Below are 17,358 nucleotides of genomic sequence, written 5' to 3'. Positions count from 1 at the left end.
AAGTCAGTATTACTCTGCAACCCTTGTGTATTTTAGCGTATATAAGGGTTGACTATGGCAGTTCGTAAGTGTGTGGTTTCTTTCCTGTGTTGACATTTTCGAAGAAAAAGAGGAAGACATGATCTTACAACTACCTTGTAGACTCTCTCTGGCTTGGTGGTAGGCATCAAATCACAGCTTGTATGCTTAAGAAACTTAGCAGGTAACTCATCATTTGGATTTGCATCTCCTTGTGTTTACCATGTTTGCAGTTAAAATTTTTGGATGTAAGGTGCGCCAGTTATACAAAACACCGTTTTTCCAAGTCCCCAAACATGTTTCAGGACCTCTTTGCTATCATTAGTGAGTTTCTGTTTTGTTTAATCTGTAATGTGAACGTTTCTACTAAATGATTACAAAATGATGTGGATATTTAATTTACAACAATTTGTTTCTTTTGTTAATACCTTTACACGCGATGCATGGTTTCTCAGGACCCCTTGTGTATTGTTTATTATAGGTAGCTTTTTTTTAAATTTGTTTCTTTTTGTTAATACGTTTACACGCGATGCATGGTTTTTCAGGACCCCTTGTGTATTATTTATTATAGGTAGCTTGTCATCTGCAACCAAACGACGTTGATGAGACATTTTGTTGGGAGTTGACCTATCATTTTATGCTCTAAACGTAATTTAGTTTGTCGCGGTATTTCGCGCCTATATCCATTTTTACTTACTTTTTGTGTGGCAAACTCTTTTATTCTCAGCATCATGGTGAGGTGCACACGTAATAACACGTACCAGGGTCATTCGAAAAGTAAGGAACGATCGACCGCGAAATGGAAACTACAGTGAAAATCCGATGAAGTCTTGCACAGGTGTGTTGTACAGTGTATCTAGTATGCCCGTCGATCGCATTACGTCTTTCTTTTTAGTTCTGAGCACACTGGGAGCACATAAAGATATCTAGAACAATAGTGTCTCCTGCCAAGTACGAGGTCCTGGTGAGAAATTTCGCCTGTAGCTATGCAGCCAACATTGCATAACAGTCGTGCGTTTTCTTCTTCAAGACAATTCTCAGCCGCATTCTGCAGGGGCAGTGAAGATGCTCCTGCATCGTTTTCAATTGGAAATTTTTGATTACCCACAATACAGCCCGTAATTGTCTCTCTCTGAGTTTCACCTCTGCTCACGTGAACCCCTGGCTGTGAATACAACATTTTGGCACAGACAACGAGCTGTAGGCCAGCGTAGAGAATTGGTGGAATGCGCTGGCGGCTGCCTTCTATAACGAGGGCATTGGAAAGTTGGTACAACGGTACGACAAACGTCTAAGTCAGATCGGCAATGGAGATAAGTAGCTGGAAGTTGTAGCTAAATGTTGCAAATAAAACAGTTTTGATTTTCACTGTGGTTTCCATATCGCGACCTATCGTTCCTTACTTTCTGAATAGCCCTCGTTTATTCACAAATAAGGTCGTAAAAGCACTTTGCACTTCACCAAAACGCACAGTAATTGTGGTTGTTGTGTGTCCCAGCCCAGTCAGTATTCATCTGTTCATCAGTGAGTTTTGCGCCAACTTTGATTTTTTTTTTCTACATTTTGGCTTTGTGTGTGTGTGTGTGTGTGTGTGTGTGTGTGTGTGTGCTCACCGGCGGGTAGACTTTTTAGCTGTTCGTGTTGTCTTCTTTGTAAAGTTCCTTTTATGTGTTGAATAGTGTGCCTTTCCAGAGTGTAGTGTATTCATTTACGACCTGTTTTCCTTCTGCCATTGCCTTCTGTATGTGCTTTCTAATGTGAACAAATGAACACGGGCTGGACTGGGACACACAACAAACACAATTGCAGTGTGCTTTGGTGAAGTGCAAAGTGTTTTTACGACCTTATTTGTCAATGTACGTGTTATATTTCCGTGTGCTTCACAACACCTCACCATGATGCTGAGAATAAAAAGGCTTGCCACACAAAAACGTAAGTAGAAACGAGTATAGGCGCGAATTATCGCGACAAACTAAATTACGTTTGGAGAATAAAATGACAGGTTAACTCCCAACAAAATTTCTCATCAACATCGTTTGGTTGCAGATGCCAAGCTACCTGTAATAAATAATACACAAGTTGTCCTCAGAAACCATGCAAACTGAGTGTAAAGGTATTAACAAAAAGAAACAAATTGTTGTTTGAACTAAATATCGACATAATTTTGTAATCATTTAGTAAAAATGATCACATTACAGATTCAATAAAACAGAAACCCACTGATGATGGCATAGGGGTGCTGAAACATGTTTGGGAACTTAGAAAAACGGCGTTTTGTATAACTGACAGACCTTACATCCAACAAATTAGTAGGTAATACAATAAGAGCATAAATATTCTTGTACATTTACACGTAGAATATCAATAAATATATAGATAGATATGGGAAAAATATGGGAGAATATACAAAATATTGAAAAATGGGTAAAATATGTAAAAATATGTATACTAAATGGGAATACGCGATATTCTTTTCTTATACAGAGGGAGTAATCGAAATTTGCGCAATAAGCCTTGGATATTGTTGTGTACATAGTTCCGCGTAGTCAGAGCGTACACAACTTTCCCACTAGAGCACGCCCCGCTAAGCACAACAGCGCAGGCGCAGCGCCCGTCCGTCTCCACACTACGAGATGGCGCTGCCTTAGAGACGGACCAAATTCTGCTTCCGCCGATTCGTGTATTAATATGTAACGCAGCCAATGAGATTGCTGCTAACGTAGAACCTTTTCTCCTCGCAGATCACACTCACACAGTGATACCTGAATGCGCGAGGTATTATAACGAGTGTACAGACCTCCGATTAGTCAGTCTGCATTTGTCTGCACCAGTCTGTACCAGTCTGCATTTTTCTGTACCAGTCTATAGTCAAGTTTCAGTCTGCGCCTAATAAGATTATCATATTCCTGTACATAGCCATGAAGAGAAATGTATAGACACTTTGTCAAGTATCAGAGATATGTGAGAATAAGATTAATGTACCAAGACCAAAGGAACTACAGATTGTCAATTGTAAACAGCATCCAGAATCAAGTTATGTAATGTCTATGCTTTTTATTATTTTAATAAATGTGAGTGAAAATTAATCAAGTGGCATTTCCATCGTCTGACCTAATGGCAGAAGATAAACACGCCACGATAAGACCGCGAGACATATTGCTGACACTCGCCTACTTCACTAGAGTGACAAATCAAATAATCTGATGGTGTGCGTACCGAAGGTCTTACAGTATGCACACCACAGATATATAGGTGTTGAATTACATATCACATACACTTAGTAAAAAGAACCTTATGCAAAGGGAACAAGCAGAATTTGTGATAGGACGTTTAATGTAACCACTCTATAGATATAGGGGAGGGATGAAATACATATACGAGCATGTGCTTTAATAGTTTAAAAACTGTACATCCTAGAGACATACTGTCAAGACGAAACTATCATATTTCCCCGCATGTGGTCCATACTGAACAGCAATAGAAAATTGTAAAAATAATTTAGCAGAAAAATATGGGAGTATATGGAAAATATTCTGATAACAAATGGAAATAAAGGAAATGTACATTTATACAAACAGCACTAGAAATACATAGGAGACGTATGATGCCACACACACACTTAGAAAAAAAAGAAAAACATTATACAGAGAAAGCATTCGGAATTTGCTGTAGTACTTTAACGCTACCATCAGATGCAGGAGAGGGATGGCACAGCATATACAGGCGTTTGCTTATGGGCGCTCACCGTCGAGGTCATCAGCGCAGGCGTTTGCAAATTCCCGTTACAAACTTCTGGGATTTATAGAGGGGAATGACTACATAATATTTTCAATAGCAACCCACGTCCGGAAATGTACCGTTTCCGTTCTACGACGGTTTCAATTCAGATGTTTAACTCATCCACTCCTGCGATAGGTACTGGAATTAGGCGTGAAGCAGTACAGTTATTAGGTAACGATTCGAAAGGAAACAAACCGATACCTCATTTATCACGTAAGCACATTTGTTTGTATTAACACTTAACCATTCTTGTTTCTATTATTCCAAAACAAAAAAGAACCCAGCATACTGTACCAACAGAACAGAGCTGAATGCATTACAACAGTGGCTCGATGTGGCGGCCACCAACGTCGTTATTGACATTGTACCTACGAAGCATGTTCTGGTACACGCTCTCCATCCCACCTGGCGTCTCTTCAGTTTCTAGTGCAGCGGCCACAACTCGTGTCAGCGTATCTCCCTCTGATCCACAGGAGTCTTGTAAATTAAACTTTGCATACGACCCCACAAGAAGTTGCCCATAGGAGTTAAATCGGGCGATCGCAGTTGGACCATCTCAGTCTATCCATCCTTCACCATATCGTCTGTTTAGATGTCTCCGAACCGCACGTGAGAAGTAAGGTGGTGCACCATCGTGCTGAAACTACATTTTTCGACGGACATTCAGTGGCACAGCTTCCAAGAACGGGTCCAGTATGTTTTATAGGAACTCTGAGACTTTTCTCTTTCCCTCAGAAGACATGGACGCGTTACACATCTGAACTGAAACCGTCGTAGAACGGAAACGGTGCGTTTCCGGACACGGATTAGTCTTCAAAATATTATATACTTGCTCCACTCTACAAGTTTACAAGTTGGTAACTGGAATTTCCATACATCCTCTGTATGCTTTAACAGTGTGAAGATGGGACATTCTATAGAACTGTTGTATACACAAAACTACCATAGACATGTGGGTCATATCGCATTAGCAATATGCATATCGGAAAAAAATTAGCAGGAAAGCACTGTAAGCATAAAAAAATTGCAGTTATGTGATATAAAGTGGAGTTGACCGACGTTAAAATGTATGTTCTAAGAGATCAAGTGCCTCGACTATTGCATTATTGCATCAGCTTCGTGGATGTAATGCAAGACTCTCCTATGATTTTGAACAAAATGGTGCTGTGTGACTATCTAACATCAAAGATCTATAAGGTAAGAAGATTTTTTGGATGGTTTATATTACATTAAAGATACCTATTCGTAGGCTCTAAAATCAATTCCTCGGGAGGTTACATGTCATATCATCCATAACTGCTCCCACTTAATCATAACGCTGAGCGATAGGTTAAGGTGCTGTCGTTACCTCGTCAGAGCCATTCCTATCTGATGTGGTAACAGCCAGCTAGTGCCCATCAGTGTCCCATAGTTTAATGTTAAACATTTACCGTTGTACATTATTATTATTTTAAATAAACTAATACACTCTTGCTACAAATTGAAACTGGTCGACGTTAAAACAAGTATTCTAATGAAATATTGTAACGGTTCTGTGTAGTAAACAATGTATTTATTATAAAAAAGCGCTATGCTATTAAAAGCAAGAAGAAACGCATTATAGTCTCCGATACAAAAGACCATAGTTTATAAAAACCTGGTGGTAACCTGTTTGGAAATATTTTGCTGCAGTTTGGGAAAGCTATTACTGTGTTTGACTGGTGGGTGTTTAATGATTTATGTTACATATCATGAAGGGTTATGGAATGCATCTGCATCAAGCAACTAAGAGGACTCTCACATAGCAAAATAATAAGCAGCATCTACATCTACATCCATACTCCGCAAACCACCTGCCGGTGTGTGGCGGAGGGTACCTTGAGAACCTCTATCGGTTCTCCCTTCTATTCAAGTCTCATATTGTTCGTGGAAAGACAGATTGTTGGTATGCCTCTGTGTGGGCTCTAATCTCTCTGATTTTATCCTCATGGTCTCTTCGCGAGATATACGTAGGAGGGAGCAATGTACTGCTTGACTCCTCTGTGAAGGTATGTTCTCGAAACTCCAACAAAAGCCCGTATCGAGTTACTGAGCGTCTCTCTTGCAGAGTCTCCCACTGGAGTTTATCTATCATCTCCGTAACGCTTTCGCGACTACTAAATGATCCTGTAACGAAGCGCGCTGCTCTCTGTTGGATCTTCTCTATCTCTTCTGTCAACCCTATCTGGTACGGGTCCCACACCAGTAAGCAGTATTCAAGCAGTGGGTGAACAAGTGTACTGTAAACTATTCCCTTGTTTTCGGACTGCATTTCCTTAGGATTCTTCCAATGAATCTGTCTGGCATCTGCTTTACCGATGATTAATTTTATATGGTCATTCCATTTTAAATCACTCCTAGTGCGTACTCCCAGATAGTTTATGGAATTAACTGCTTCCGGTTGCTGACCTGCTATATTGCAGCTAAATGATAAAGGCTCAGTCTTTCTATGTATTCGCAGCACATTACAGTTGCCTACATTGAGATTCAAATGCCATTCCCTGCACCATGCGTCAATTCTTGCAGATCCTCCTGCATTTCAGTACAATTTTCCATTGTTACAACCTCTCGATATAATACAGCATCATCCGCAAAAAGTCACAGTGAACTTCCGATCTTATCCACAAGATCATTTATATATATTGTGAACAGCAACGGTCCTACGGCACGATTATTTCGTGAGCACGTGGGTGGTGCTTTGCAGACGTCAAACAAGTCAGTAGGATATTTTGTCTATGGGAAAAGAAGATTTCAGGTAGATACGTACTAGTTAATGGTTGACTTGTGTAGATGTACATATTGCAGACAATTAGCACTGAGTAAAGGTTATAAACTATGCATTGTCTGCCTACAGTCCATATATATCCATACATATTAAACTACTGGCCATTAAAATTGCTACTCACGAAGATGACGTGTTACAGAAGAGAAATTTAACCGACAGGAAGAAGATGATGTGATATTCAAATGATTAGCTTTTCAGAGCATTCACACAAGGTTGGCGCCGGTGGCGACACCTACAACGTGCTGACATGACGAAAGTTTCCAACCGATTTCTCATAAACAAACAGCAGTTGACCGGCGTTGCCTGGTGAAACGTTGTTGTGATGCCTCGTGTAAGGAGGAGAAATGCCGGCTTATCGTATCGCGACATTGCTGCTCGCGTTGGTCGAGATCCAATGACTGTTAGCAGAATATGGAATCGGTGGGTTCAGGAGGGTAATACGGAACGCCGTGCTGGATCCCAACGGCCTCGTATCACTATCAGTCGAGATGACAGACATCTTATCCGCATGACTGTAACGGATCGCGCAGCCACGTCTCGATCCCTGAGTCAACACATGGGAATGTTTGCAAGACAATAACCATCTGCACGAACTGTTCGACGACGTTTGCAGCAGCATGGACTATCAGCTCGGAGACCATGGGTGCGGTTACCCTTGACGCTGCATCACAGACAGGAGCGCCTGCGATGGAGTACTCAACGACGAACCTGGGTGCACGAAAGGCACAACGTTATTTTTTCGGATGAACTCAGATTCTGTTTACAGCATCATGGTGGTCGCACCCGTGTTTGGAGACATCGCGGTGAACGCACATTGGAAGCGCGTATTCGTCATCGCCATACTGGCGTATCACCCGGCGTGATGGTATGGGGTGCCATTGGTTACACGTCTCGGTCACCCCTTGTTTGCATTGACGGCAATTTGAACAGTGGAAGTTACATTTCACATGTGTTACTACCCGTGGCTATACCCTTCATTCGAACCCTGCGAAACCCCACATTTCAGCAGGATAATGCACGACCGCATGTTGCAGGTCCTGTACGGGCATTTCTGGATACAGAAAATGTTTGACTGCTGCCCTGGGCAGCACATTCTCCGGATCTCTCACCAATTGAAACGTCTGGTCAATGGTGGCCGAGCAACTGGCTCGTCACAATACGCCAGTCACTACTCTTGATGAACTGTGGTATCGTGTTGAAGTTGCATGGTCAGGTATACTTGTACACGCCATCCAAGTTCTGTTTGACTCAATGCCCAGGCGTATCAAGGCCGTTATTACGGCCGGAGGTGATAGTTCTGGGTGCTGATTTCTCAGGATCTGTGCGATAAAATTGCGTGAAAATGTAATCACTTGGCAGTTCTAGTGTAATATATTTGTCCAATGAATACTCGTTTATCACCTGCATTTCTTCTTGGTGTAGCAGTTTTAATGGCCAGTAGTATATAAAAATAGATGTACATATACAGGTATGTATTGACTTGGTGTCTAATTTCGTAGCGTTTTTCCATATGTTTAATAAACATAACAGATACACATAAGAGAGACTTAAGTTATCAATAATATATTCTCCTTCACTATTTACAACTGTTTGCCAATGTGATTTTGAGGCTAAGAATTCGTCGGGGCATGTTCGGAGTGCATTTTCATCTGGAAAGGAAGTTCCTTGGAGATTGTTCGATAGAAAGCGGAATAAGATGAGATCAGGTGCATAAGGTGGGTGCGGAATGACTTTCCAACCTAATTCCTGTATAGTGTTTTTTGTCAGTCTAGCAGTTTGCGGCTGGCCGTTATCGTGGAGATCATCACTTCACACAGTCTTCCTAGTCGTTGTTCTTGGATTGCGTTCCCAAGACGTCCCAATTGTTGACAATAAATATCAGCACTGTTGGTTACACCTAGGGGAAGCAATTCGTAGTACATTGCACAGTCGCTGCTCCACCACATGCATAACATTACCTTCTGTGGATGCGCGCAGGTATTTTTACGGGGAGTTGCTGCTTTGTTTGGGCTCGACCGTTGCTTTCTTTTCCTAACGTTAGCATAAAGACACCCTTTCTTGTCACCGGTAATGATACAGGTAGGAACGGTGGGTGTTGTTCACGGGCCATTTGATGAAGAACAAGCAGAGATGCACATATGGCCACTCGCTAATTTTTGGGATTTTGGTTTAGAGCATGTGGTATCCATACACCCGATTTTTCAGCCTTCCCCATTTCATTCAAATGTTGCACGAGGATGGAATGATCACAGTTCATCACATTTGCCAGTTCTAGAAATGTTCAAATGTACGTGAAATCTTATGGGACTTAACAGCTAAGGTCATCAGTCAATAAGCTTACACACTACTTAACCTAAATTATTCTAAGGACAAACACACACACCCATGCCCTAGGGAGGACTCGAACCTACGCCGGGATAAGCCGCTCAGTCCATGACTGCAGCGCCTAAGACCGCTCGGCTAATCCCGCGCGGCCCAGTTCTAGGGTACAATGACGTGGATCACTGTGGATTAATGTGTTTAAACCATCTTCATCAAACCCCAAAGGTCTTCCTCAACTTGGAGAGTCACTAATCTCAAAACAATCCTCCTTAGAACGATAAAACCATTTCCTTGTGCTGTGCCCGATGATATTATTCCTGCACACGGCGCAAATGCTTCTGGGTGCCTCCGCTGCTGTCACCTCTCTACTGAACTCAGACAGAAGAATATATCGGAAATGTTCCGATTTCTCCACTTGTCATTCCATTTTGTTGCGCCCACAGCTCTACTCTCTATCTCCAAATGACAAAATGACAGTATGTAAACTCAAATAGCAACATTGAACTACAGATAAAAGTGACACTCGATAAATAAACCCATAGCAACTGCAATATCAATACGCAAAACAAAAGCGCTACGAACTTATGCACCAATCTAATATGTATATATATTCCAAATATCTTTCTAAATCATTGAACCGATCGCAACTGAACTTCGTACAAACATCACTTACTGTTTGGAAAGCATCGCTGTGGGGGTAGAACCTCCTACCTATCAAAGGGTTTGGGGTGTGGGTGAAAAAGCAGCTTAATCTACAACTCGTGAATACCCTTACTTTAGTCACCCAGTATTTGAGAATGAGAGCACTTAGTGACTTGCAACAAACCAGGGGCGCCACAGTTTTTCGTGTCAGTAGGGGAAAAACGTTTTCGCCATACATGCGATTTAGAAATTTTGAGTACATTGTTATCCGCTCTTCATTTCCTCCTATTCATTCCTACCTGTACACTGTACTTTTAACATCTGGTCAATATTACGAACATAAACAAGCCATCTGTATAATTATAGTAGAACCTGTTTTTCCATTCCCGCATTTTATGTTTTCCCGCCATTTAAGTTCTTTCTGTTGGTGCTGTTGTAAGCCCTATTCTTTTAATTAATTGTTTTAACGTCATTAAAATTTTCGGATGGATAACGTTGAAACATCCCCTTGAAAAATTTGACTGTGCTGGTAAACTTCCACGTTACTTGATTTTCAAACAGCTGAGCAAAGCTCAACATACTCAAACAGTATTCTCTTTACTTATTCTGATCACCACTAAACTGACACATAATATTTTTAGCGCAACGCGATCTAACTATCAATAATCCCTACAAAAGAATGGCCCTGACTAGCAATAACTAACAGTTTCATGAATCACTTACCTCACAAAAATTTTCGTTACTCGAACTACTGCAATACAGCGAGCGCCAATACTGTCAGCTAAATAAAAGATTCTAACTACTGAAGTCACTAACTACTGATAGGCATAGTTAGGAAATGAAAGATTTTGATAGAGAACAAACAATGTATTTACCTTAAGGGGCTCCGGAACGCCCTATACTTGCAATGTTAAAATAACGCTTATAAATTACTTCTTTCCTCACAAAGTATTTGAGGTAGGAAGTTGAACTTTTTACAGATTATTTATTGGAATATGGGCTACAACTTAACACAGGGATTTTACAAAATTTTAGTTCAGTTATTAAAGATGATTTTTTTTTCAATTGTAATGAAAATTCACAACATTTTTTTGCAATTTTTTATTTATATATTCAAAAATATACAGTTTTTTGGAAAAAGGCTGTGTTAAATTATGCAGAAGGTACTGTGTAACATTTACTGAAAGTTTGAAACAAATATGTTTGGAAGATCCTTAGAAAACATGTAATTAGTATGAGAAAATAAAAGTTTTGGGAATCGAGCGACAAAGATTGGATTAACTTTTTAGTGCATTCCAGGTCCATAGGATGGATTATCTTCATCCTCTGCAAAGTTCCTCCTCCAGCTTCCTCTTGTTCCTCCTCCTGTTTACTCTTGCTTGTATTTCTAGACTCTTTACAGCCCTGTCTGCAGCCCGAAGGCGTTCCTTGTCTAAAGCAAGCATCGCTCGTACCATGTCAGAACCTATCTTCATTCCCATATTTCTAAATACCTTGCACCTTACAATGTTGCCATCATTGAAAGTCGCAACAGCATCATACACACCAAAGTGAAGTGTTTCTATTCCAACAAATACAGTCTTGGGGATTCTCGACCATATAACACTATTTACACTTTCATTAGGGTTTTGAGTTTTTCCGTGAATACACTTTTTCAACAGTTCAGGTGCTGCTAAGTCTCTGAAAATATGTTTTATCACCTCCATTATTGCATGAGGCAGACTATGCTTATGAGTGTACACTTCACCAGTTAGCAATCCTTTGTTATATTTACACCAACTGTCTTCTTCTTTGGGACACAAGCTATGTTGGGGATTTTCATCGGTTGAAGAAGTATGAAAAAAAAGAGCCCAAACAGCCTTCTTCATTTCGTCGACACTTTGTGTATTTTGCCTAATAGCCATTCCATAATAGTTCTGTATTTTGTCAATTACACTGTCAGTTAACCTTCCCTTCCCATCCAACCGTTTACCATCACTGAGTTTTTGTTTTTTGTACGAAGCTTTCAGTCGCCGAAGTCTTGTTCCCATTCGCTTCTGTACGTGTCCAATACACTCAAATTTCTGCACTACAACATCATCACCATAGGGTTTCAGTCGTTGAACATGTTTGAAACTTTTAGAATCACCGTCACCAAGGTAATTAACATATCGCACAGCGCCACAGTGGGTCACGCCCATGTAGAACACATTTTAAAAAAATTTAAAAATAGTTGTAGTCTTCGGAATTGAATAAATTATATATCTATTAAAAGGTAATAGTCTGCAGATTCAGAAAACGCAAAAAAGTAAAAATTGATTTTTTCATGATTTTGAGCCTTTCCGGAGCCCCTTAATAATGTTCAAAAGTCATCACATATATCTATCAATTCATGACAACCATTTTCACAAATTTCCTTTTTCTGGCAGACACACGTCCAGATCTTCCGCTTATAGTAACCTCTCAAAACTCTGGCATTTCTCTCCACATCCACAACTGCTGGCAGCTCACCTCCAGCTGCCCAACGCTACGTGCTGTTCACATCCAACAGCCCAATACTACACAAGCGAATATTCCAACAGTGAGTCCAACCAGCCACAGACTGCACACAGCACTATCAGTGATTTTCATACAGAGCGCTACGTGGCGTTACCAACATAAAAACCTAAACAGCCTACTTACAACGTTTCCCATAATTTGCACTTTTGAACCGCTGTCACAAGCATTAACATCGATTTTCAAATCGATTTATGGGAAGCTACATCTTGTTCTTGCTCATGCACAACGTCTAAGACAATACACAACATAAAAATGTACGGTTTGTTTCAAAATGTAAATAATTTTGGTTCTTTGAGAAATATAAGTGGCATTTTAGGGACACTTTCAAAATGTTTCCACGATGTTTCGTCACCAGACCATTATAACCTGCAAAAATGCATTATAAACGAATTACTTTTTCCTCGCAAAGGCAAGTTACGTAACGCCCAAAACAATGCGCAAAAAAACTGGTTTCAACTTAGTGCGACTAGATTGTACAAAGATTCTCATTGGTAAATTCTTCTATACTCTTAGTTCCTTTGTAGTAAGATTAACAAAATTACTTGAGTTTTCAACTGCATCTTCATGCTATTCGGAATTCTTATGCATTTTTGCAGATTCATGTGCCTTTTTGAAATTGGTGTGTGGACAGCTCATAAATGCGTCATGATGGCTGCCATGCGTTATACGCCGTCAAAAAACGCACACAACTTACATTTCCCACTTTTAACTGCTTCAAAGTAAACTACCAATGGATATAATGACAACAATCCAATTGAGGTATTCTCTTTACGCCATCTACATCATTCCTGAAATTATAATGTATTTCAGGTTGATATGGATTCAATAAAACCTTATACGCTAGAGATCATGTTCGACAGAATTCCTGGATGCATTACGTGGTCCCATCTCTCACTGTATGAGGGTAGTAACGCACCCAGTAACACTGTCGAACATGATCGGTTTGGTGGTCCAGCAGTTCTATGACGAGGCGTAATGTTGCGTGGGCGCACGAGTACTGACCTCCAGATCTTTGAACACGGTACCTTCACCGGTCAACGCTAACGTGACACTGTTCTCCTCCACCACGTGCGTCTTTTCAGGAGTGCCCTCGGCACTTGTTTCATTTTTATTCACGACAGTGAGCTACCCCGTCGAACTGCGGAGGTGGAGGAGCTCTTGGAACGAAAGGATATTTGGCGAATGGACTGGCCTGTCTGTGAATAAAACTGTCAATCCTGTTCGTCTCATTGCGCATTTCTTTCAATTACCTTTTGTGCTGTACTCTAGCAGTTATTCCTATGTATGGCACAAGTTTGACAGAGCTTCTTGAGTTTTGTATGCCAGTGTATCGTTCTATTCACTCACTTTCAGTTTTCATTCGTTTATGAGGTACAAATAAATTGAGAGTATTGGTAATTTTTTCACTGTTTTTTTTTTTACACCGCAAAGTGCAAAAACTCTAAGTGAACCACATTCATGCATCACTGCTCACTTACAGCTCGTTGTTGGCTACAGAAATGTTGATATATAGCTTCATTCGTTGCCGACAACACCCTCGGGCTTTTCCGATTAGCTGAGTTTCCTGACAGCCCATTGGAGAGATGTTCATACGCAGGTATGGTGCTTGTTTTCAGTAGTGATTAAGAAATTAATGAAATGAAGGCTGCTGTAAACCTATTACTCAATGAGTGCCACCCACTGTTAGATCGCATTGGTTGGCAGTAGTTCCTTTGCCGATGACTTCCTACAGTTACCGATAAGTGCCGATCAGTGACCACAAAGTACACTACTGACCATTAAAATTGCTACAAAAAGAAGGAATGCAGATGATAAACGGGTATTCATTGGACAAATATATTATACTAGAACTGACATGTGATTACATTTTCACGCAATTTGGGTGCATAGATCCTGAGAAATCAGTACCCAGAGCAAACACCTCTGGCCGTAATAACGGCCTTGATACGCCTGGGCATTCAGTCAAACAGAGCTTGGATGGCATGTACAGGTACAGCTGTCCATGCAGCTTCAACACTATACCACAGTTCATCAAGAGTAGTGACTGGCGTATTGTGACGGGCCAGTTGCTCGGCCACCATTGACCAGACGTTTTCAATTGGTGAGACATCTGGAGAATGTGCTGCCCAGGGTAGCAGTCGAACATTTTCTGTATCCAGAAAGGCCCGTACAGGACCTGCAACATGCGGTCGTCCATTATCCTGCTCAAATTTAGGGTTTCGCGGGGATCGAATGAAGGGTAGAGCCATGGATCGTAACACATCTGAAACGTAACGTCCACCTTTCAAAGTGCCGTCAATGCGAACAAGAGGTGACCGATACATGCAACCAATGGCACCCCATACCATCACGCCGGGTGATACGCCAGTATGGCAATGACGAATACACGCTTCCAATCTGCGTTCACCGCGTTGTCACCAAACACGGATGCGACCATCATAATGCTGTAAACAGAACCTGGATTCATCCGAAAAAATGACGTTTTGCCATTCATGCACCCAGGTTCGTCGTTGAGTACACCATCTCAGGCGCTCCTGTCTGTGATGCAGCGTCAAGAGTAACCGCACCCATGGTCTCCGAGCTGATAGTCCATGCTGCTGCAAACGTCGTCGAACTGTTCGTGCAGGTGGTTGTTGTCTTGCAAACGTCCCCATCTGTTGACTCAGGGATCGAGACGTGGCTGCACGATCCGTTACAGCCATGCGGATAAGATGCCTGTCATCTCGACTGCTAATGATACGAGGCCGTTGAGATCCAGCACGGCGTTCCGTATTACCCTCCTGAACCCACCGATTCCATATTCTGCTAACAGTCATTGGATCTCGACCAACGCGAGCAGCAATGTCGCGATACGATAAACCGCAATCGCGATAGGCTACAATCCGACCTTTATCAAAGTCGGAAACGTAATGGTACGCATTTCTCCTCCTTACACGAGGCATCACATCAACGTTTCACCAGGCAACGCCGGTCAACTGCTGTTTGTATATGAGAAATCGGCTGGAAACTTTCGTCATGTCAGCACGTTGTAGGTGTTGCCACCGGCGCCAACCTTGTGTGAATGCTCTGAAAAGCTAATCATTTGAATATCACATCATCTTCTTCCTTTCGGTTAAATTTCGCGTCTGTAGCACGTCATCTTCGTGGTATAGCAATATTAATGGGCAGTAGTGTATAAGTGCACACCCCTTCAGAAACTGACGAGAAATATAATGCAGTACGCTACTTTAAATTAGCCCTTGACATTTTTAGCCATTATTAGAATTCTGAAGGAGTAAGCTTTTGTCGAGTATGTTTTGTCGTGCTGCTGTTATGCTGCACCAACAACTTTCGTAGATTTACGACGATGTGAGCACCTAGTAACTTGGAAACTGGGAGGGTGGCTTTTTGGTCCCTTGGTAGGCGACATTTCCGAGACAGAACCCTGACCATGACATCCTTCTTAATGGTATAGTGTGCATATGTAGTAGTTTCGTCACTCAGTTGATTAGCAGCTTCATTTCATTTTATTATAGATATTAATAATGCCTGGAGATTATCGAAATGTAAACTTTCTTTCCTTATCAGCTACATACTATTCTCAAGTACTAAAATCCCAAATATTCTCGACATGAAAATCAAAGTAGTCCCATACTCAGTGAATAAGCGTAGGTTAGCACATCCAGGGAGCTCTTAGTAAGGTCCTAATGGAGATGGTTTGCCGTTGAATTCTTCCGACTTGTTATGAAGTACCAAGCGTGTATCTGCGTCGTGCGGATGACTGCGGTGAGTGCTTGTGCAGTATAACGTTGGGTTTGTGTTGTTATGGAAAGGGGGAGGATAGAACCCAGTGCCAGTACATAGCCTACGCCTCTCTAGTAACACCAAGCGAGCCGCCAAGCTTACGGCTATAGAAATGTTAATTTAATTTTGCATTTTCGCCATATAGACATATATAATTTTTTAAGGATGATATTACTCTTGGTCCGCCTCTGTAGCCAATTGGTCGGCATGTTTGACTCTCATATGGAGGACTGTAGGTCTCTAGAAGAGCTTAACGTTCCAAAAGATTGGAAAAGGGCACAGGTCAGCCCCGTTTTCAAGAAGGGACGTCGAACAGATGTGCAGAACTATAGACTTATATCTCTAACGTCGATCAGTTGTAGAATTTTGGAACACGTATTATGTTTGAGTATAATGACTTTTCTGGAGACTAGAAATCTACTCTGTAGGAATCAGCATGGGTTTCGAAAAAGACGGTCGCGTGAAACCCAGCTCGCGCTATTCGTCGACGAGACTCAGAGTGCCATAGACACGGGTTCCCAGGTAGATGCCGTGTTTCTTGACTTCGGCAAGGTGTTTGATACAGTTTCCCACAGTCATTTAATGAACAAAGTAACAGCATATGGATTATCAGGCCAATTTTGTGATTGGATTGAAGAGTTCCTAGATAACAGAACGTAGCATATCATTCTCAATGGAGAGAAGTCTTCCGAATTAAGAGTGATTTCAGATGTGCCACAGGGGAGTGTCGTAGGACCGTTGCAATTCACAACATATATAAATTACCTTGTGGATAACATCGGAAGTTCACTGAAGTTTTTTGCGGATGATGCTGTAGTATATCGAGAGGTTGTAACAATAGAAAATTGTACTGAACTGCAGAAGGATCTCCAACGAATTGACGCATGGTGCAGGGATGGCAATTGAATCTCAATGTAGACAAGTGTAATGTGCTGCGAATACATAGAAAGAAAGATCCTTTATCTTTTAGCTACAATATAGCAGGTCAGCAACTGGAAGCAGTTAATTCCATAAATTATCTGGGAGTAGGCACTAGGAGTGATTTAAAATGGAATGACCATATAAAATTAATCGTCGGTAAAGCAGATGCCAGGCTGAGATTCATTGGAAGGAAGAATACTAAGGAAATGCAATCCGAAAACAAAGGAAGTAGGTTACAGTACACTTGTTCGCCCACTGCTTGAATACTGCTCACCGGTGTGGGATCCATACCAGATACAGTTGATAGAAGAGATAGAGAAGATCCAACGGAGAGCAGCGCGCTTCGTTACAGGATCATTTAGTAAGCGCTACGGAGATGATAGATAAACTCCAGTGGAAGACTCTGCAAGAGAGACGCTCAGTAGCTCGGTAGGGGCTTTTGTTGAAGCTTCGAGAACATAGCTTCACCGAGGAGTGAAGCAGTATATTGCTCCCACCTACGTATATCTCGCGAAGAGACCAAGAGGTTAAAATCAGAGAGATTAGACCCC

This window comes from Schistocerca cancellata, chromosome 4 (assembly GCF_023864275.1).
Source record: "Schistocerca cancellata isolate TAMUIC-IGC-003103 chromosome 4, iqSchCanc2.1, whole genome shotgun sequence".
Classification (NCBI taxonomy): Eukaryota; Metazoa; Arthropoda; class Insecta; order Orthoptera; family Acrididae; genus Schistocerca; species Schistocerca cancellata.
This window is presented reverse-complemented; position numbering follows the sequence as displayed.